This window comes from Sardina pilchardus, chromosome 10, assembly GCF_963854185.1.
Source record: "Sardina pilchardus chromosome 10, fSarPil1.1, whole genome shotgun sequence".
Lineage (NCBI taxonomy): Eukaryota > Metazoa > Chordata > Actinopteri > Clupeiformes > Clupeidae > Sardina > Sardina pilchardus.
In genome coordinates, this window is record NC_085003.1 from 31919369 (window position 1) to 31933689 (window position 14321).

The following is a 14321-nucleotide window of genomic DNA, read 5'->3' on the forward strand; positions in this document are numbered from 1 at the left end:
CGATAGAAGCCAATTTTCTAAAGGGTATGCTCCAGGTGAGGCTCGAACTCACAACCTCGGCATTGCTCTGCTGAAACTGTCTCATAAGTACCGCGCACTGACCGATCGCGCCACTGGAGCCACACGCAATATGCTGCAGGACAAACAAATCGGAGGTATCATTCTGCACTGTTCAATACAAGGCTTCAATAGAAGCCAATTTCCTAAACAGTATGCTACAGGTGAGGCTCGAACTCACAACCTCGGCATTGCTCTGCTGGAACTGTCTCATAAGTACCGCGCACTGACCGATCGCGCCACTGGAGCCACACGCAATATGCTGCAGGACAAACAAATCGGAGGTATCATTCTGCACTGTTCAAGACTGAACGCGATAGAAGCCAATTTCCTAAAGAGTATGCTCCAGGTGAGGCTCGAACTCACAACCTCGGCATTGCTCTGCTGGAACTGTCTTATAAGTACCGCGCGCTGACCGAATGCGCCACTGGAGCCACACGCAATGTGCTGCAGGACAAACAAATCGGAGGTATCATTCTGCACTGTTCAAGACTGAACGGGATAGAAGCCAATTTCATAAAGAGTATGCTCCAGGTGAGGCTCGAACTCACAACCTCGGCATTGCTCTGCTGGAACTGTCTTATAAGTACCGCGCACTGACCGATTGCGCCACTGGAGCCACACGCAATGTGCTGCAGGACACACAAATCGGAGGTATCATTCTGCACTGTTCATCACTGAACGCGATAGAAGCCAATTTCCTAAAGAGTATGCTCCAGGTGAGGCTCGAACTCACAACCTCAGCATTGCTCTGCTGAAAATGTCTCATAAGTAACGCGCACTGACCGATCGCGCCACTGGAGCCACACGCAATATGCTGCAGGACAAACAAATCGGAGGTATCATTCTGCACTGTTCAATACAAGGCTTCAATAGAAGCCAATTTCCTAAAGAGTATGCTACAGGTGAGGCTCGAACTCACAACCTCGGCATTGCTCTGCTGGAACTGTCTTATAAGTACCGCGCGCTGACCGAATGCGCCACTGGAGCCAGACGCAATGTGCTGCAGGACAAACAAATCGGAGGTATCATTCTGCACTGTTCAAGACTGAACGCGATAGAAGCCAATTTCATAAAGAGTATGCTCCAGGTGAGGCTCGAACTCACAACCTCGGCATTGCTCTGCTGGAACTGTGTTATAAGTACCGCGCGCTGACCGATTGCGCCACTGGAGCCACACGCAATGTGCTGCAGGACAAACAAATCGGAGGTATCATTCTGCACTGTTCAAGACTGAACGCGATAGAAGCCAATTTCCTAAAGAGTATGTTCCAGGTGAGGCTCGAACTCACAACCTCGGCATTGCTCTGCTGGAACTGTCTTATAAGTACCGCGCGCTGACCGAATGCGCCACTGGAGCCACACGCAATGTGCTGCAGGACAAACAAATCGGAGGTATCATTCTGCACTGTTCAAGACTGAACGGGATAGAAGCCAATTTCATAAAGAGTATGCTCCAGGTGAGGCTCGAACTCACAACCTCGGCATTGCTCTGCTGGAACTGTCTTATAAGTACCGCGCGCTGACCGATTGCGCCACTGGAGCCACACGCAATCTGCTGCAGGACAAACAAATCGGAGGTATCATTCTGCACTGTTCAAGACTGAACGGGATAGAAGCCAATTTCATAAAGAGTATGCTCCAGGTGAGGCTCGAACTCACAACCTCGGCATTGCTCTGCTGGAACTGTCTTATAAATACCGCGCGCTGACCGATTGCGCCACTGGAGCCACACGCAATGTGCTGCAGGACAAACAAATCGGAGGTATCATTCTGCACTGCTCAAGACTGAACGGGATAGAAGCCAATTTCCTAAAGAGTATGCTCCAGGTGAGGCTCGAACTCACAACCTCGGCATTGCTCTGCTGGAACTGTCTTATAAGTACCGCACGCTGACCGATTGCGCCACTGGAGCCACACGCAATGTGCTGCAGGACAAACAAATCGGAGGTATCATTCTGCACTGTTCAAGACTGAACGGGATAGAAGCCAATTTCATAAAGAGTATGCTCCAGGTGAGGCTCGAACTCACAACCTCGGCATTGCTCTAGTGGAACTGTCTTATAAGTACCGCGCACTGACCGATTGCGCCACTGGAGCCACACGCAATATGCTGCAGGACACACAAATCGGAGGTATCATTCTGCACTGTTCATCACTGAACGCGATAGAAGCCAATTTCCTAAAGAGTATGCTCCAGGTGAGGCTCGAACTCACAACCTCAGCATTGCTCTGCTGAAACTGTCTCATAAGTAACGCGCACTGACCGATCGCGCCACTGGAGCCACACGCAATATGCTGCAGGACAAACAAATCGGAGGTATCATTCTGCACTGTTCAATACAAGGCTTCAATAGAAGCCAATTTCCTAAAGAGTATGCTACAGGTGAGGCTCGAACTCACAACCTCGGCATTGCTCTGCTGGAACTGTCTTATAAGTACCGCGCGCTGACCGAATGCGCCACTGGAGCCACACGCAATGTGCTGCAGGACAAACAAATCGGAGGTATCATTCTGCACTGTTCAAGACTGAATGCGATAGAAGCCAATTTCATAAAGAGTATGCTCCAGGTGAGGCTCGAACTCACAACCTCGGCATTGCTCTGCTGGAACTGTGTTATAAGTACCGCGCGCTGACCGATCTCGCCACTGGAGCCACACGCAATGTGCTGCAGGACAAACAAATCGGAGGTATCATTCTGCACTGTTCAAGACTGAACGCGATAGAAGCCAATTTCCTAAAGAGTATGCTGCAGGTGAGGCTCGAACTCACAACCTCAGCATTGCTCTGCTGGAACTGTCTTATAAGTACCGCGCGCTGACCGAATGCGCCACTGGAGCCACACGCAATGTGCTGCAGGACAAACAAATCGGAGGTATCATTCTGCACTGTTCAAGACTGAACGGGATAGAAGCCAATTTCATAAAGAGTATGCTCCAGGTGAGGCTCGAACTCACAACCTCGGCATTGCTCTGCTGGAACTGTCTTATAAGTACCGCGCGCTGACCGATTGCGCCACTGGAGCCACACGCAATCTGCTGCAGGACAAACAAATCGGAGGTATCATTCTGCACTGTTCAAGACTGAACGGGATAGAAGCCAATTTCATAAAGAGTATGCTCCAGGTGAGGCTCGAACTCACAACCTCGGCATTGCTCTGCTGGAACTGTCTTATAAGTACCGCGCGCTGACCGATTGCGCCACTGGAGCCACACGCAATGTGCTGCAGGACAAACAAATCGGAGGTATCATTCTGCACTGCTCAAGACTGAACGGGATAGAAGCCAATTTCCTAAAGAGTATGCTCCAGGTGAGGCTCGAATTCACAACCTCGGCATTGCTCTGCTGGAACTGTCTTATAAGTACCGCGCGCTGACCGATTGCGCCACTGGAGCCACACGCAATGTGCTGCAGGACAAACAAATCGGAGGTATCATTCTGCACTGTTCATCACTGAACGCGATAGAAGCCAATTTCCTAAAGAGTATGCTCCAGGTGAGGCTCGAACTCACAACCTCAGCATTGCTCTGCTGAAACTGTCTCATAAGTACCGCGCACTGACCGATCGCGCCACTGGAGCCACACGCAATATGCTGCAGGACAAACAAATCGGAGGTATCATTCTGCACTGTTCAATACAAGGCTTCAATAGAAGCCAATTTCCTAAAGAGTATGCTACAGGTGAGGCTCGAACTCACAACCTCGGCATTGCTCTGCTGGAACTGTCTTATAAGTACCGCGCGCTGACCGAATGCGCCACTGGAGCCACACGCAATGTGCTGCAGGACAAACAAATCGGAGGTATCATTCTGCACTGTTCAAGACTGAACGCGATAGAAGCCAATTTCATAAAGAGTTTGCTCCAGGTGAGGCTCGAACTCACAACCTCGGCATTGCTCTGCTGGAACTGTGTTATAAGTACCGCGCGCTGACCGATTGCGCCACTGGAGCCACACGCAATGTGCTGCAGGACAAACAAATCGGAGGTATCATTCTGCACTGTTCAAGACTGAACGCGATAGAAGCCAATTTCCTAAAGAGTATGCTCCAGGTGAGGCTCGAACTCACAACCTCGGCATTGCTCTGCTGGAACTGTCTTATAAGTACCGCGCGCTGACCGAATGCGCCACTGGAGCCACACGCAATCTGCTGCAGGACAAACAAATCGGAGGTATCATTCTGCACTGTTCAAGACTGAACGGGATAGAAGCCAATTTCATAAAGAGTATGCTCCAGGTGAGGCTCGAACTCACAACCTCGGCATTGCTCTGCTGGAACTGTCTTATAAGTACCGCGCGCTGACCGATTGCGCCACTGGAGCCACACGCAATGTGCTGCAGGACAAACAAATCGGAGGTATCATTCTGCACTATTCAAGACTGAACGGGATAGAAGCCAATTTCCTAAAGAGTATGCTCCAGGTGAGGCTCGAATTCACAACCTCGGCATTGCTCTGCTGGAACTGTCTTATAAGTACCGCGCGCTGACCGATTGCGCCACTGGAGCCACACGCAATGTGCTGCAGGACAAACAAATCGGAGGTATCATTCTGCACTGTTCATCACTGAACGCGATAGAAGCCAATTTCATAAAGGGTATGCTCCAGGTGAGGCTCGAACTCACAACCTCGGCATTGCTCTGCTGGAACTGTCTTATAAGTACCGCGCGCTGACCGATTGCGCCACTGGAGCCACACGCAATGTGCTGCAGGACAAACAAATCGGAGGTATCATTCTGCACTGTTCATCACTGAACGCGATAGAAGCCAATTTCATAAAGAGTATGCTCCAGGTGAGGCTCGAACTCACAACCTCGGCATTGCTCTGCTGGAACTGTCTTATAAGTACCGCGCGCTGACCGATTGCGCCACTGGAGCCCCACGCAATGTGCTGCAGGACAAACAAATCGGAGGTATCATTCTGCACTGTTCAATACAAGGCTTCAATAGAAGCCAATTTCCTAAAGAGTATGCTACAGGTGAGGCTCGAACTCACAACCTCGGCATTGCTCTGCTGGAACTGTCTCATAAGTACCGCGCACTGACCGATCGCGCCACTGGAGCCACACGCAATGTGCTGCAGGACAAACAAATCGGAGGTATCATTCTGCACTATTCAAGACTGAACGGGATAGAAGCCAATTTCCTAAAGAGTATGCTCCAGGTGAGGCTCGAATTCACAACCTCGGCATTGCTCTGCTGGAACTGTCTTATAAGTACCGCGCGCTGACCGATTGCGCCACTGGAGCCACACGCAATGTGCTGCAGGACAAACAAATCGGAGGTATCATTCTGCACTGTTCATCACTGAACGCGATAGAAGCCAATTTCCTAAAGAGTATGTTCCAGGTGAGGCTCGAACTCACAACCTCGGCATTGCTCTGCTGGAACTGTCTTATAAGTACCGCGCGCTGACCGAATGCGCCACTGGAGCCACACGCAATGTGCTGCAGGACAAACAAATCGGAGGTATCATTCTGCACTGTTCAAGACTGAACGGGATAGAAGCCAATTTCATAAAGAGTATGCTCCAGGTGAGGCTCGAACTCACAACCTCGGCATTGCTCTGCTGGAACTGTCTTATAAGTACCGCGCGCTGACCGATTGCGCCACTGGAGCCACACGCAAACTGCTGCAGGACAAACAAATCGGAGGTATCATTCTGCACTGTTCAAGACTGAACGGGATAGAAGCCAATTTCATAAAGAGTATGCTCCAGGTGAGGCTCGAACTCACAACCTCGGCATTGCTCTGCTGGAACTGTCTTATAAATACCGCGCGCTGACCGATTGCGCCACTGGAGCCACACGCAATGTGCTGCAGGACAAACAAATCGGAGGTATCATTCTGCACTGCTCAAGACTGAACGGGATAGAAGCCAATTTCCTAAAGAGTATGCTCCAGGTGAGGCTCGAACTCACAACCTCGGCATTGCTCTGCTGGAACTGTCTTATAAGTACCGCACGCTGACCGATTGCGCCACTGGAGCCACACGCAATGTGCTGCAGGACAAACAAATCGGAGGTATCATTCTGCACTGTTCAAGACTGAACGGGATAGAAGCCAATTTCATAAAGAGTATGCTCCAGGTGAGGCTCGAACTCACAACCTCGGCATTGCTCTGCTGGAACTGTCTTATAAGTACCGCGCACTGACCGATTGCGCCACTGGAGCCACACGCAATGTGCTGCAGGACACACAAATCGGAGGTATCATTCTGCACTGTTCATCACTGAACGCGATAGAAGCCAATTTCCTAAAGAGTATGCTCCAGGTGAGGCTCGAACTCACAACCTCAGCATTGCTCTGCTGAAACTGTCTCATAAGTAACGCGCACTGACCGATCGCGCCACTGGAGCCACACGCAATATGCTGCAGGACAAACAAATCGGAGGTATCATTCTGCACTGTTCAATACAAGGCTTCAATAGAAGCCAATTTCCTAAAGAGTATGCTACAGGTGAGGCTCGAACTCACAACCTCGGCATTGCTCTGCTGGAACTGTCTTATAAGTACCGCGCGCTGACCGAATGCGCCACTGGAGCCACACGCAATGTGCTGCAGGACAAACAAATCGGAGGTATCATTCTGCACTGTTCAAGACTGAATGCGATAGAAGCCAATTTCATAAAGAGTATGCTCCAGGTGAGGCTCGAACTCACAACCTCGGCATTGCTCTGCTGGAACTGTGTTATAAGTACCGCGCGCTGACCGATCTCGCCACTGGAGCCACACGCAATGTGCTGCAGGACAAACAAATCGGAGGTATCATTCTGCACTGTTCAAGACTGAACGCGATAGAAGCCAATTTCCTAAAGAGTATGCTGCAGGTGAGGCTCGAACTCACAACCTCGGCATTGCTCTGCTGGAACTGTCTTATAAGTACCGCGCGCTGACCGAATGCGCCACTGGAGCCACACGCAATGTGCTGCAGGACAAACAAATCGGAGGTATCATTCTGCACTGTTCAAGACTGAACGGGATAGAAGCCAATTTCATAAAGAGTATGCTCCAGGTGAGGCTCGAACTCACAACCTCGGCATTGCTCTGCTGGAACTGTCTTATAAGTACCGCGCGCTGACCGATTGCGCCACTGGAGCCACACGCAATCTGCTGCAGGACAAACAAATCGGAGGTATCATTCTGCACTGTTCAAGACTGAACGGGATAGAAGCCAATTTCATAAAGAGTATGCTCCAGGTGAGGCTCGAACTCACAACCTCGGCATTGCTCTGCTGGAACTGTCTTATAAGTACCGCGCGCTGACCGATTGCGCCACTGGAGCCACACGCAATGTGCTGCAGGACAAACAAATCGGAGGTATCATTCTGCACTGCTCAAGACTGAACGGGATAGAAGCCAATTTCCTAAAGAGTATGCTCCAGGTGAGGCTCGAATTCACAACCTCGGCATTGCTCTGCTGGAACTGTCTTATAAGTACCGCGCGCTGACCGATTGCGCCACTGGAGCCACACGCAATGTGCTGCAGGACAAACAAATCGGAGGTATCATTCTGCACTGTTCATCACTGAACGCGATAGAAGCCAATTTCCTAAAGAGTATGCTCCAGGTGAGGCTCGAACTCACAACCTCAGCATTGCTCTGCTGAAACTGTCTCATAAGTACCGCGCACTGACCGATCGCGCCACTGGAGCCACACGCAATATGCTGCAGGACAAACAAATCGGAGGTATCATTCTGCACTGTTCAATACAAGGCTTCAATAGAAGCCAATTTCCTAAAGAGTATGCTACAGGTGAGGCTCGAACTCACAACCTCGGCATTGCTCTGCTGGAACTGTCTTATAAGTACCGCGCGCTGACCGAATGCGCCACTGGAGCCACACGCAATGTGCTGCAGGACAAACAAATCGGAGGTATCATTCTGCACTGTTCAAGACTGAACGCGATAGAAGCCAATTTCATAAAGAGTTTGCTCCAGGTGAGGCTCGAACTCACAACCTCGGCATTGCTCTGCTGGAACTGTGTTATAAGTACCGCGCGCTGACCGATTGCGCCACTGGAGCCACACGCAATGTGCTGCAGGACAAACAAATCGGAGGTATCATTCTGCACTGTTCAAGACTGAACGCGATAGAAGCCAATTTCCTAAAGAGTATGCTCCAGGTGAGGCTCGAACTCACAACCTCGGCATTGCTCTGCTGGAACTGTCTTATAAGTACCGCGCGCTGACCGAATGCGCCACTGGAGCCACACGCAATCTGCTGCAGGACAAACAAATCGGAGGTATCATTCTGCACTGTTCAAGACTGAACGGGATAGAAGCCAATTTCATAAAGAGTATGCTCCAGGTGAGGCTCGAACTCACAACCTCGGCATTGCTCTGCTGGAACTGTCTTATAAGTACCGCGCGCTGACCGATTGCGCCACTGGAGCCACACGCAATGTGCTGCAGGACAAACAAATCGGAGGTATCATTCTGCACTATTCAAGACTGAACGGGATAGAAGCCAATTTCCTAAAGAGTATGCTCCAGGTGAGGCTCGAATTCACAACCTCGGCATTGCTCTGCTGGAACTGTCTTATAAGTACCGCGCGCTGACCGATTGCGCCACTGGAGCCACACGCAATGTGCTGCAGGACAAACAAATCGGAGGTATCATTCTGCACTGTTCATCACTGAACGCGATAGAAGCCAATTTCATAAAGAGTATGCTCCAGGTGAGGCTCGAACTCACAACCTCGGCATTGCTCTGCTGGAACTGTCTTATAAGTACCGCGCGCTGACCGATTGCGCCACTGGAGCCACACGCAATGTGCTGCAGGACAAACAAATCGGAGGTATCATTCTGCACTGTTCATCACTGAACGCGATAGAAGCCAATTTCCTAAAGAGTATGCTCCAGGTGAGGCTCGAACTCACAACCTCGGCATTGCTCTGCTGGAACTGTCTTATAAGTACCGCGCGCTGACCGATTGCGCCACTGGAGCCACACGCAAACTGCTGCAGGACAAACAAATCGGAGGTATCATTCTGCACTGTTCAAGACTGAACGGGATAGAAGCCAATTTCATAAAGAGTATGCTCCAGGTGAGGCTCGAACTCACAACCTCGGCATTGCTCTGCTGGAACTGTCTTATAAATACCGCGCGCTGACCGATTGCGCCACTGGAGCCACACGCAATGTGCTGCAGGACAAACAAATCGGAGGTATCATTCTGCACTGCTCAAGACTGAACGGGATAGAAGCCAATTTCCTAAAGAGTATGCTCCAGGTGAGGCTCGAACTCACAACCTCGGCATTGCTCTGCTGGAACTGTCTTATAAGTACCGCACGCTGACCGATTGCGCCACTGGAGCCACACGCAATGTGCTGCAGGACAAACAAATCGGAGGTATCATTCTGCACTGTTCAAGACTGAACGGGATAGAAGCCAATTTCATAAAGAGTATGCTCCAGGTGAGGCTCGAACTCACAACCTCGGCATTGCTCTGCTGGAACTGTCTTATAAGTACCGCGCACTGACCGATTGCGCCACTGGAGCCACACGCAATGTGCTGCAGGACACACAAATCGGAGGTATCATTCTGCACTGTTCATCACTGAACGCGATAGAAGCCAATTTCCTAAAGAGTATGCTCCAGGTGAGGCTCGAACTCACAACCTCAGCATTGCTCTGCTGAAACTGTCTCATAAGTAACGCGCACTGACCGATCGCGCCACTGGAGCCACACGCAATATGCTGCAGGACAAACAAATCGGAGGTATCATTCTGCACTGTTCAATACAAGGCTTCAATAGAAGCCAATTTCCTAAAGAGTATGCTACAGGTGAGGCTCGAACTCACAACCTCGGCATTGCTCTGCTGGAACTGTCTTATAAGTACCGCGCGCTGACCGAATGCGCCACTGGAGCCACACGCAATGTGCTGCAGGACAAACAAATCGGAGGTATCATTCTGCACTGTTCAAGACTGAATGCGATAGAAGCCAATTTCATAAAGAGTATGCTCCAGGTGAGGCTCGAACTCACAACCTCGGCATTGCTCTGCTGGAACTGTGTTATAAGTACCGCGCGCTGACCGATCTCGCCACTGGAGCCACACGCAATGTGCTGCAGGACAAACAAATCGGAGGTATCATTCTGCACTGTTCAAGACTGAACGCGATAGAAGCCAATTTCCTAAAGAGTATGCTGCAGGTGAGGCTCGAACTCACAACCTCGGCATTGCTCTGCTGGAACTGTCTTATAAGTACCGCGCGCTGACCGAATGCGCCACTGGAGCCACACGCAATGTGCTGCAGGACAAACAAATCGGAGGTATCATTCTGCACTGTTCAAGACTGAACGGGATAGAAGCCAATTTCATAAAGAGTATGCTCCAGGTGAGGCTCGAACTCACAACCTCGGCATTGCTCTGCTGGAACTGTCTTATAAGTACCGCGCGCTGACCGATTGCGCCACTGGAGCCACACGCAATCTGCTGCAGGACAAACAAATCGGAGGTATCATTCTGCACTGTTCAAGACTGAACGGGATAGAAGCCAATTTCATAAAGAGTATGCTCCAGGTGAGGCTCGAACTCACAACCTCGGCATTGCTCTGCTGGAACTGTCTTATAAGTACCGCGCGCTGACCGATTGCGCCACTGGAGCCACACGCAATGTGCTGCAGGACAAACAAATCGGAGGTATCATTCTGCACTGCTCAAGACTGAACGGGATAGAAGCCAATTTCCTAAAGAGTATGCTCCAGGTGAGGCTCGAATTCACAACCTCGGCATTGCTCTGCTGGAACTGTCTTATAAGTACCGCGCGCTGACCGATTGCGCCACTGGAGCCACACGCAATGTGCTGCAGGACAAACAAATCGGAGGTATCATTCTGCACTGTTCATCACTGAACGCGATAGAAGCCAATTTCCTAAAGAGTATGCTCCAGGTGAGGCTCGAACTCACAACCTCAGCATTGCTCTGCTGAAACTGTCTCATAAGTACCGCGCACTGACCGATCGCGCCACTGGAGCCACACGCAATATGCTGCAGGACAAACAAATCGGAGGTATCATTCTGCACTGTTCAATACAAGGCTTCAATAGAAGCCAATTTCCTAAAGAGTATGCTACAGGTGAGGCTCGAACTCACAACCTCGGCATTGCTCTGCTGGAACTGTCTTATAAGTACCGCGCGCTGACCGAATGCGCCACTGGAGCCACACGCAATGTGCTGCAGGACAAACAAATCGGAGGTATCATTCTGCACTGTTCAAGACTGAACGCGATAGAAGCCAATTTCATAAAGAGTTTGCTCCAGGTGAGGCTCGAACTCACAACCTCGGCATTGCTCTGCTGGAACTGTGTTATAAGTACCGCGCGCTGACCGATTGCGCCACTGGAGCCACACGCAATGTGCTGCAGGACAAACAAATCGGAGGTATCATTCTGCACTGTTCATCACTGAACGCGATAGAAGCCAATTTCATAAAGAGTATGCTCCAGGTGAGGCTCGAACTCACAACCTCGGCATTGCTCTGCTGGAACTGTCTTATAAGTACCGCGCGCTGACCGATTGCGCCACTGGAGCCACACGCAATGTGCTGCAGGACAAACAAATCGGAGGTATCATTCTGCACTGTTCATCACTGAACGCGATAGAAGCCAATTTCCTAAAGAGTATGCTCCAGGTGAGGCTCGAACTCACAACCTCGGCATTGCTCTGCTGGAACTGTCTTATAAGTACCGCGCGCTGACCGATTGCGCCACTGGAGCCACACGCAAACTGCTGCAGGACAAACAAATCGGAGGTATCATTCTGCACTGTTCAAGACTGAACGGGATAGAAGCCAATTTCATAAAGAGTATGCTCCAGGTGAGGCTCGAACTCACAACCTCGGCATTGCTCTGCTGGAACTGTCTTATAAATACCGCGCGCTGACCGATTGCGCCACTGGAGCCACACGCAATGTGCTGCAGGACAAACAAATCGGAGGTATCATTCTGCACTGCTCAAGACTGAACGGGATAGAAGCCAATTTCCTAAAGAGTATGCTCCAGGTGAGGCTCGAACTCACAACCTCGGCATTACTCTGCTGGAACTGTCTTATAAGTACCGCACGCTGACCGATTGCGCCACTGGAGCCACACGCAATGTGCTGCAGGACAAACAAATCGGAGGTATCATTCTGCACTGTTCAAGACTGAACGGGATAGAAGCCAATTTCATAAAGAGTATGCTCCAGGTGAGGCTCGAACTCACAACCTCGGCATTGCTCTGCTGGAACTGTCTTATAAGTACCGCGCACTGACCGATTGCGCCACTGGAGCCACACGCAATGTGCTGCAGGACACACAAATCGGAGGTATCATTCTGCACTGTTCATCACTGAACGCGATAGAAGCCAATTTCCTAAAGAGTATGCTCCAGGTGAGGCTCGAACTCACAACCTCAGCATTGCTCTGCTGAAACTGTCTCATAAGTAACGCGCACTGACCGATCGCGCCACTGGAGCCAGACGCAATATGCTGCAGGACAAACAAATCGGAGGTATCATTCTGCACTGTTCAATACAAGGCTTCAATAGAAGCCAATTTCCTAAAGAGTATGCTACAGGTGAGGCTCGAACTCACAACCTCGGCATTGCTCTGCTGGAACTGTCTTATAAGTACCGCGCGCTGACCGAATGCGCCACTGGAGCCACACGCAATGTGCTGCAGGACAAACAAATCGGAGGTATCATTCTGCACTGTTCAAGACTGAATGCGATAGAAGCCAATTTCATAAAGAGTATGCTCCAGGTGAGGCTCGAACTCACAACCTCGGCATTGCTCTGCTGGAACTGTGTTATAAGTACCGCGCGCTGACCGATCTCGCCACTGGAGCCACACGCAATGTGCTGCAGGACAAACAAATCGGAGGTATCATTCTGCACTGTTCAAGACTGAACGCGATAGAAGCCAATTTCCTAAAGAGTATGCTGCAGGTGAGGCTCGAACTCACAACCTCGGCATTGCTCTGCTGGAACTGTCTTATAAGTACCGCGCGCTGACCGAATGCGCCACTGGAGCCACACGCAATGTGCTGCAGGACAAACAAATCGGAGGTATCATTCTGCACTGTTCAAGACTGAACGGGATAGAAGCCAATTTCATAAAGAGTATGCTCCAGGTGAGGCTCGAACTCACAACCTCGGCATTGCTCTGCTGGAACTGTCTTATAAGTACCGCGCGCTGACCGATTGCGCCACTGGAGCCACACGCAATCTGCTGCAGGACAAACAAATCGGAGGTATCATTCTGCACTGTTCAAGACTGAACGGGATAGAAGCCAATTTCATAAAGAGTATGCTCCAGGTGAGGCTCGAACTCACAACCTCGGCATTGCTCTGCTGGAACTGTCTTATAAGTACCGCGCGCTGACCGATTGCGCCACTGGAGCCACACGCAATGTGCTGCAGGACAAACAAATCGGAGGTATCATTCTGCACTGCTCAAGACTGAACGGGATAGAAGCCAATTTCCTAAAGAGTATGCTCCAGGTGAGGCTCGAATTCACAACCTCGGCATTGCTCTGCTGGAACTGTCTTATAAGTACCGCGCGCTGACCGATTGCGCCACTGGAGCCACAAGCAATGTGCTGCAGGACAAACAAATCGGAGGTATCATTCTGCACTGTTCATCACTGAACGCGATAGAAGCCAATTTCCTAAAGAGTATGCTCCAGGTGAGGCTCGAACTCACAACCTCAGCATTGCTCTGCTGAAACTGTCTCATAAGTACCGCGCACTGACCGATCGCGCCACTGGAGCCACACGCAATATGCTGCAGGACAAACAAATCGGAGGTATCATTCTGCACTGTTCAATACAAGGCTTCAATAGAAGCCAATTTCCTAAAGAGTATGCTACAGGTGAGGCTCGAACTCACAACCTCGGCATTGCTCTGCTGGAACTGTCTTATAAGTACCGCGCGCTGACCGAATGCGCCACTGGAGCCACACGCAATGTGCTGCAGGACAAACAAATCGGAGGTATCATTCTGCACTGTTCAAGACTGAACGCGATAGAAGCCAATTTCATAAAGAGTTTGCTCCAGGTGAGGCTCGAACTCACAACCTCGGCATTGCTCTGCTGGAACTGTGTTATAAGTACCGCGCGCTGACCGATTGCGCCACTGGAGCCACACGCAATGTGCTGCAGGACAAACAAATCGGAGGTATCATTCTGCACTGTTCAAGACTGAACGCGATAGAAGCCAATTTCCTAAAGAGTATGCTCCAGGTGAGGCTCGAACTCACAACCTCGGCATTG

General features: G+C 50.5%; 1 protein-coding gene and 66 non-coding genes across 68 annotated transcripts in view; 1 reads left to right on the top strand and 66 right to left on the bottom strand.

The window, feature by feature from the left end:
• The window catches only part of si:dkey-71d15.2 (SH3 domain-containing kinase-binding protein 1), a 64789-nt gene that overhangs the window by 45486 nt on the left and 4982 nt on the right, over positions 1-14321 (top strand). The gene's annotated exons all lie outside the window — the stretch shown is intronic.
• Positions 28-120, bottom strand: trnai-uau (transfer RNA isoleucine (anticodon UAU)). The gene is given in 2 exon segments: positions 28-63; positions 83-120. It is a non-coding gene; the product is annotated as a tRNA-Ile (tRNA).
• On the bottom strand, positions 399-491 carry trnai-uau (transfer RNA isoleucine (anticodon UAU)). The gene is given in 2 exon segments: positions 399-434; positions 454-491. It is a non-coding gene; the product is annotated as a tRNA-Ile (tRNA).
• Positions 584-676, bottom strand: trnai-uau (transfer RNA isoleucine (anticodon UAU)). The gene is given in 2 exon segments: positions 584-619; positions 639-676. It is a non-coding gene; the product is annotated as a tRNA-Ile (tRNA).
• On the bottom strand, positions 955-1047 carry trnai-uau (transfer RNA isoleucine (anticodon UAU)). The gene is given in 2 exon segments: positions 955-990; positions 1010-1047. It is a non-coding gene; the product is annotated as a tRNA-Ile (tRNA).
• Positions 1140-1232, bottom strand: trnai-uau (transfer RNA isoleucine (anticodon UAU)). The gene is given in 2 exon segments: positions 1140-1175; positions 1195-1232. It is a non-coding gene; the product is annotated as a tRNA-Ile (tRNA).
• On the bottom strand, positions 1325-1417 carry trnai-uau (transfer RNA isoleucine (anticodon UAU)). The gene is given in 2 exon segments: positions 1325-1360; positions 1380-1417. It is a non-coding gene; the product is annotated as a tRNA-Ile (tRNA).
• Positions 1510-1602, bottom strand: trnai-uau (transfer RNA isoleucine (anticodon UAU)). The gene is given in 2 exon segments: positions 1510-1545; positions 1565-1602. It is a non-coding gene; the product is annotated as a tRNA-Ile (tRNA).
• On the bottom strand, positions 1695-1787 carry trnai-uau (transfer RNA isoleucine (anticodon UAU)). Its single transcript is given in 2 exon segments — positions 1695-1730; positions 1750-1787. It is a non-coding gene; the product is annotated as a tRNA-Ile (tRNA).
• On the bottom strand, positions 1880-1972 carry trnai-uau (transfer RNA isoleucine (anticodon UAU)). Its single transcript is given in 2 exon segments — positions 1880-1915; positions 1935-1972. It is a non-coding gene; the product is annotated as a tRNA-Ile (tRNA).
• Positions 2065-2157, bottom strand: trnai-uau (transfer RNA isoleucine (anticodon UAU)). The gene is given in 2 exon segments: positions 2065-2100; positions 2120-2157. It is a non-coding gene; the product is annotated as a tRNA-Ile (tRNA).
• Positions 2436-2528, bottom strand: trnai-uau (transfer RNA isoleucine (anticodon UAU)). Its single transcript is given in 2 exon segments — positions 2436-2471; positions 2491-2528. It is a non-coding gene; the product is annotated as a tRNA-Ile (tRNA).
• Positions 2621-2713, bottom strand: trnai-uau (transfer RNA isoleucine (anticodon UAU)). The gene is given in 2 exon segments: positions 2621-2656; positions 2676-2713. It is a non-coding gene; the product is annotated as a tRNA-Ile (tRNA).
• On the bottom strand, positions 2991-3083 carry trnai-uau (transfer RNA isoleucine (anticodon UAU)). The gene is given in 2 exon segments: positions 2991-3026; positions 3046-3083. It is a non-coding gene; the product is annotated as a tRNA-Ile (tRNA).
• trnai-uau (transfer RNA isoleucine (anticodon UAU)) lies at positions 3176-3268 on the bottom strand. The gene is given in 2 exon segments: positions 3176-3211; positions 3231-3268. It is a non-coding gene; the product is annotated as a tRNA-Ile (tRNA).
• Positions 3361-3453, bottom strand: trnai-uau (transfer RNA isoleucine (anticodon UAU)). Its single transcript is given in 2 exon segments — positions 3361-3396; positions 3416-3453. It is a non-coding gene; the product is annotated as a tRNA-Ile (tRNA).
• trnai-uau (transfer RNA isoleucine (anticodon UAU)) lies at positions 3732-3824 on the bottom strand. Its single transcript is given in 2 exon segments — positions 3732-3767; positions 3787-3824. It is a non-coding gene; the product is annotated as a tRNA-Ile (tRNA).
• On the bottom strand, positions 3917-4009 carry trnai-uau (transfer RNA isoleucine (anticodon UAU)). The gene is given in 2 exon segments: positions 3917-3952; positions 3972-4009. It is a non-coding gene; the product is annotated as a tRNA-Ile (tRNA).
• trnai-uau (transfer RNA isoleucine (anticodon UAU)) lies at positions 4102-4194 on the bottom strand. Its single transcript is given in 2 exon segments — positions 4102-4137; positions 4157-4194. It is a non-coding gene; the product is annotated as a tRNA-Ile (tRNA).
• trnai-uau (transfer RNA isoleucine (anticodon UAU)) lies at positions 4287-4379 on the bottom strand. The gene is given in 2 exon segments: positions 4287-4322; positions 4342-4379. It is a non-coding gene; the product is annotated as a tRNA-Ile (tRNA).
• On the bottom strand, positions 4472-4564 carry trnai-uau (transfer RNA isoleucine (anticodon UAU)). The gene is given in 2 exon segments: positions 4472-4507; positions 4527-4564. It is a non-coding gene; the product is annotated as a tRNA-Ile (tRNA).
• Positions 4657-4749, bottom strand: trnai-uau (transfer RNA isoleucine (anticodon UAU)). The gene is given in 2 exon segments: positions 4657-4692; positions 4712-4749. It is a non-coding gene; the product is annotated as a tRNA-Ile (tRNA).
• On the bottom strand, positions 4842-4934 carry trnai-uau (transfer RNA isoleucine (anticodon UAU)). The gene is given in 2 exon segments: positions 4842-4877; positions 4897-4934. It is a non-coding gene; the product is annotated as a tRNA-Ile (tRNA).
• On the bottom strand, positions 5213-5305 carry trnai-uau (transfer RNA isoleucine (anticodon UAU)). Its single transcript is given in 2 exon segments — positions 5213-5248; positions 5268-5305. It is a non-coding gene; the product is annotated as a tRNA-Ile (tRNA).
• Positions 5398-5490, bottom strand: trnai-uau (transfer RNA isoleucine (anticodon UAU)). The gene is given in 2 exon segments: positions 5398-5433; positions 5453-5490. It is a non-coding gene; the product is annotated as a tRNA-Ile (tRNA).
• Positions 5583-5675, bottom strand: trnai-uau (transfer RNA isoleucine (anticodon UAU)). Its single transcript is given in 2 exon segments — positions 5583-5618; positions 5638-5675. It is a non-coding gene; the product is annotated as a tRNA-Ile (tRNA).
• On the bottom strand, positions 5768-5860 carry trnai-uau (transfer RNA isoleucine (anticodon UAU)). The gene is given in 2 exon segments: positions 5768-5803; positions 5823-5860. It is a non-coding gene; the product is annotated as a tRNA-Ile (tRNA).
• On the bottom strand, positions 5953-6045 carry trnai-uau (transfer RNA isoleucine (anticodon UAU)). Its single transcript is given in 2 exon segments — positions 5953-5988; positions 6008-6045. It is a non-coding gene; the product is annotated as a tRNA-Ile (tRNA).
• On the bottom strand, positions 6138-6230 carry trnai-uau (transfer RNA isoleucine (anticodon UAU)). Its single transcript is given in 2 exon segments — positions 6138-6173; positions 6193-6230. It is a non-coding gene; the product is annotated as a tRNA-Ile (tRNA).
• Positions 6509-6601, bottom strand: trnai-uau (transfer RNA isoleucine (anticodon UAU)). The gene is given in 2 exon segments: positions 6509-6544; positions 6564-6601. It is a non-coding gene; the product is annotated as a tRNA-Ile (tRNA).
• On the bottom strand, positions 6694-6786 carry trnai-uau (transfer RNA isoleucine (anticodon UAU)). The gene is given in 2 exon segments: positions 6694-6729; positions 6749-6786. It is a non-coding gene; the product is annotated as a tRNA-Ile (tRNA).
• On the bottom strand, positions 6879-6971 carry trnai-uau (transfer RNA isoleucine (anticodon UAU)). The gene is given in 2 exon segments: positions 6879-6914; positions 6934-6971. It is a non-coding gene; the product is annotated as a tRNA-Ile (tRNA).
• On the bottom strand, positions 7064-7156 carry trnai-uau (transfer RNA isoleucine (anticodon UAU)). Its single transcript is given in 2 exon segments — positions 7064-7099; positions 7119-7156. It is a non-coding gene; the product is annotated as a tRNA-Ile (tRNA).
• trnai-uau (transfer RNA isoleucine (anticodon UAU)) lies at positions 7249-7341 on the bottom strand. The gene is given in 2 exon segments: positions 7249-7284; positions 7304-7341. It is a non-coding gene; the product is annotated as a tRNA-Ile (tRNA).
• On the bottom strand, positions 7434-7526 carry trnai-uau (transfer RNA isoleucine (anticodon UAU)). Its single transcript is given in 2 exon segments — positions 7434-7469; positions 7489-7526. It is a non-coding gene; the product is annotated as a tRNA-Ile (tRNA).
• On the bottom strand, positions 7805-7897 carry trnai-uau (transfer RNA isoleucine (anticodon UAU)). The gene is given in 2 exon segments: positions 7805-7840; positions 7860-7897. It is a non-coding gene; the product is annotated as a tRNA-Ile (tRNA).
• On the bottom strand, positions 7990-8082 carry trnai-uau (transfer RNA isoleucine (anticodon UAU)). Its single transcript is given in 2 exon segments — positions 7990-8025; positions 8045-8082. It is a non-coding gene; the product is annotated as a tRNA-Ile (tRNA).
• trnai-uau (transfer RNA isoleucine (anticodon UAU)) lies at positions 8175-8267 on the bottom strand. The gene is given in 2 exon segments: positions 8175-8210; positions 8230-8267. It is a non-coding gene; the product is annotated as a tRNA-Ile (tRNA).
• trnai-uau (transfer RNA isoleucine (anticodon UAU)) lies at positions 8360-8452 on the bottom strand. Its single transcript is given in 2 exon segments — positions 8360-8395; positions 8415-8452. It is a non-coding gene; the product is annotated as a tRNA-Ile (tRNA).
• Positions 8545-8637, bottom strand: trnai-uau (transfer RNA isoleucine (anticodon UAU)). The gene is given in 2 exon segments: positions 8545-8580; positions 8600-8637. It is a non-coding gene; the product is annotated as a tRNA-Ile (tRNA).
• trnai-uau (transfer RNA isoleucine (anticodon UAU)) lies at positions 8730-8822 on the bottom strand. Its single transcript is given in 2 exon segments — positions 8730-8765; positions 8785-8822. It is a non-coding gene; the product is annotated as a tRNA-Ile (tRNA).
• Positions 8915-9007, bottom strand: trnai-uau (transfer RNA isoleucine (anticodon UAU)). The gene is given in 2 exon segments: positions 8915-8950; positions 8970-9007. It is a non-coding gene; the product is annotated as a tRNA-Ile (tRNA).
• trnai-uau (transfer RNA isoleucine (anticodon UAU)) lies at positions 9100-9192 on the bottom strand. The gene is given in 2 exon segments: positions 9100-9135; positions 9155-9192. It is a non-coding gene; the product is annotated as a tRNA-Ile (tRNA).
• trnai-uau (transfer RNA isoleucine (anticodon UAU)) lies at positions 9285-9377 on the bottom strand. The gene is given in 2 exon segments: positions 9285-9320; positions 9340-9377. It is a non-coding gene; the product is annotated as a tRNA-Ile (tRNA).
• trnai-uau (transfer RNA isoleucine (anticodon UAU)) lies at positions 9470-9562 on the bottom strand. Its single transcript is given in 2 exon segments — positions 9470-9505; positions 9525-9562. It is a non-coding gene; the product is annotated as a tRNA-Ile (tRNA).
• Positions 9841-9933, bottom strand: trnai-uau (transfer RNA isoleucine (anticodon UAU)). The gene is given in 2 exon segments: positions 9841-9876; positions 9896-9933. It is a non-coding gene; the product is annotated as a tRNA-Ile (tRNA).
• On the bottom strand, positions 10026-10118 carry trnai-uau (transfer RNA isoleucine (anticodon UAU)). Its single transcript is given in 2 exon segments — positions 10026-10061; positions 10081-10118. It is a non-coding gene; the product is annotated as a tRNA-Ile (tRNA).
• Positions 10211-10303, bottom strand: trnai-uau (transfer RNA isoleucine (anticodon UAU)). The gene is given in 2 exon segments: positions 10211-10246; positions 10266-10303. It is a non-coding gene; the product is annotated as a tRNA-Ile (tRNA).
• Positions 10396-10488, bottom strand: trnai-uau (transfer RNA isoleucine (anticodon UAU)). The gene is given in 2 exon segments: positions 10396-10431; positions 10451-10488. It is a non-coding gene; the product is annotated as a tRNA-Ile (tRNA).
• On the bottom strand, positions 10581-10673 carry trnai-uau (transfer RNA isoleucine (anticodon UAU)). Its single transcript is given in 2 exon segments — positions 10581-10616; positions 10636-10673. It is a non-coding gene; the product is annotated as a tRNA-Ile (tRNA).
• trnai-uau (transfer RNA isoleucine (anticodon UAU)) lies at positions 10766-10858 on the bottom strand. Its single transcript is given in 2 exon segments — positions 10766-10801; positions 10821-10858. It is a non-coding gene; the product is annotated as a tRNA-Ile (tRNA).
• trnai-uau (transfer RNA isoleucine (anticodon UAU)) lies at positions 11137-11229 on the bottom strand. The gene is given in 2 exon segments: positions 11137-11172; positions 11192-11229. It is a non-coding gene; the product is annotated as a tRNA-Ile (tRNA).
• Positions 11322-11414, bottom strand: trnai-uau (transfer RNA isoleucine (anticodon UAU)). Its single transcript is given in 2 exon segments — positions 11322-11357; positions 11377-11414. It is a non-coding gene; the product is annotated as a tRNA-Ile (tRNA).
• Positions 11507-11599, bottom strand: trnai-uau (transfer RNA isoleucine (anticodon UAU)). Its single transcript is given in 2 exon segments — positions 11507-11542; positions 11562-11599. It is a non-coding gene; the product is annotated as a tRNA-Ile (tRNA).
• On the bottom strand, positions 11692-11784 carry trnai-uau (transfer RNA isoleucine (anticodon UAU)). The gene is given in 2 exon segments: positions 11692-11727; positions 11747-11784. It is a non-coding gene; the product is annotated as a tRNA-Ile (tRNA).
• On the bottom strand, positions 11877-11969 carry trnai-uau (transfer RNA isoleucine (anticodon UAU)). Its single transcript is given in 2 exon segments — positions 11877-11912; positions 11932-11969. It is a non-coding gene; the product is annotated as a tRNA-Ile (tRNA).
• Positions 12062-12154, bottom strand: trnai-uau (transfer RNA isoleucine (anticodon UAU)). The gene is given in 2 exon segments: positions 12062-12097; positions 12117-12154. It is a non-coding gene; the product is annotated as a tRNA-Ile (tRNA).
• On the bottom strand, positions 12247-12339 carry trnai-uau (transfer RNA isoleucine (anticodon UAU)). The gene is given in 2 exon segments: positions 12247-12282; positions 12302-12339. It is a non-coding gene; the product is annotated as a tRNA-Ile (tRNA).
• Positions 12618-12710, bottom strand: trnai-uau (transfer RNA isoleucine (anticodon UAU)). The gene is given in 2 exon segments: positions 12618-12653; positions 12673-12710. It is a non-coding gene; the product is annotated as a tRNA-Ile (tRNA).
• trnai-uau (transfer RNA isoleucine (anticodon UAU)) lies at positions 12803-12895 on the bottom strand. Its single transcript is given in 2 exon segments — positions 12803-12838; positions 12858-12895. It is a non-coding gene; the product is annotated as a tRNA-Ile (tRNA).
• trnai-uau (transfer RNA isoleucine (anticodon UAU)) lies at positions 12988-13080 on the bottom strand. Its single transcript is given in 2 exon segments — positions 12988-13023; positions 13043-13080. It is a non-coding gene; the product is annotated as a tRNA-Ile (tRNA).
• On the bottom strand, positions 13173-13265 carry trnai-uau (transfer RNA isoleucine (anticodon UAU)). Its single transcript is given in 2 exon segments — positions 13173-13208; positions 13228-13265. It is a non-coding gene; the product is annotated as a tRNA-Ile (tRNA).
• trnai-uau (transfer RNA isoleucine (anticodon UAU)) lies at positions 13358-13450 on the bottom strand. The gene is given in 2 exon segments: positions 13358-13393; positions 13413-13450. It is a non-coding gene; the product is annotated as a tRNA-Ile (tRNA).
• Positions 13543-13635, bottom strand: trnai-uau (transfer RNA isoleucine (anticodon UAU)). The gene is given in 2 exon segments: positions 13543-13578; positions 13598-13635. It is a non-coding gene; the product is annotated as a tRNA-Ile (tRNA).
• On the bottom strand, positions 13914-14006 carry trnai-uau (transfer RNA isoleucine (anticodon UAU)). The gene is given in 2 exon segments: positions 13914-13949; positions 13969-14006. It is a non-coding gene; the product is annotated as a tRNA-Ile (tRNA).
• On the bottom strand, positions 14099-14191 carry trnai-uau (transfer RNA isoleucine (anticodon UAU)). The gene is given in 2 exon segments: positions 14099-14134; positions 14154-14191. It is a non-coding gene; the product is annotated as a tRNA-Ile (tRNA).
• trnai-uau (transfer RNA isoleucine (anticodon UAU)) overlaps positions 14284-14321 on the bottom strand; it is a 93-nt gene continuing 55 nt past the window's right edge. Inside the window, exon 2 of the tRNA in view lies at positions 14284-14319. This is a non-coding gene — a tRNA (tRNA-Ile). The remainder of the gene's footprint in view (positions 14320-14321) is intronic.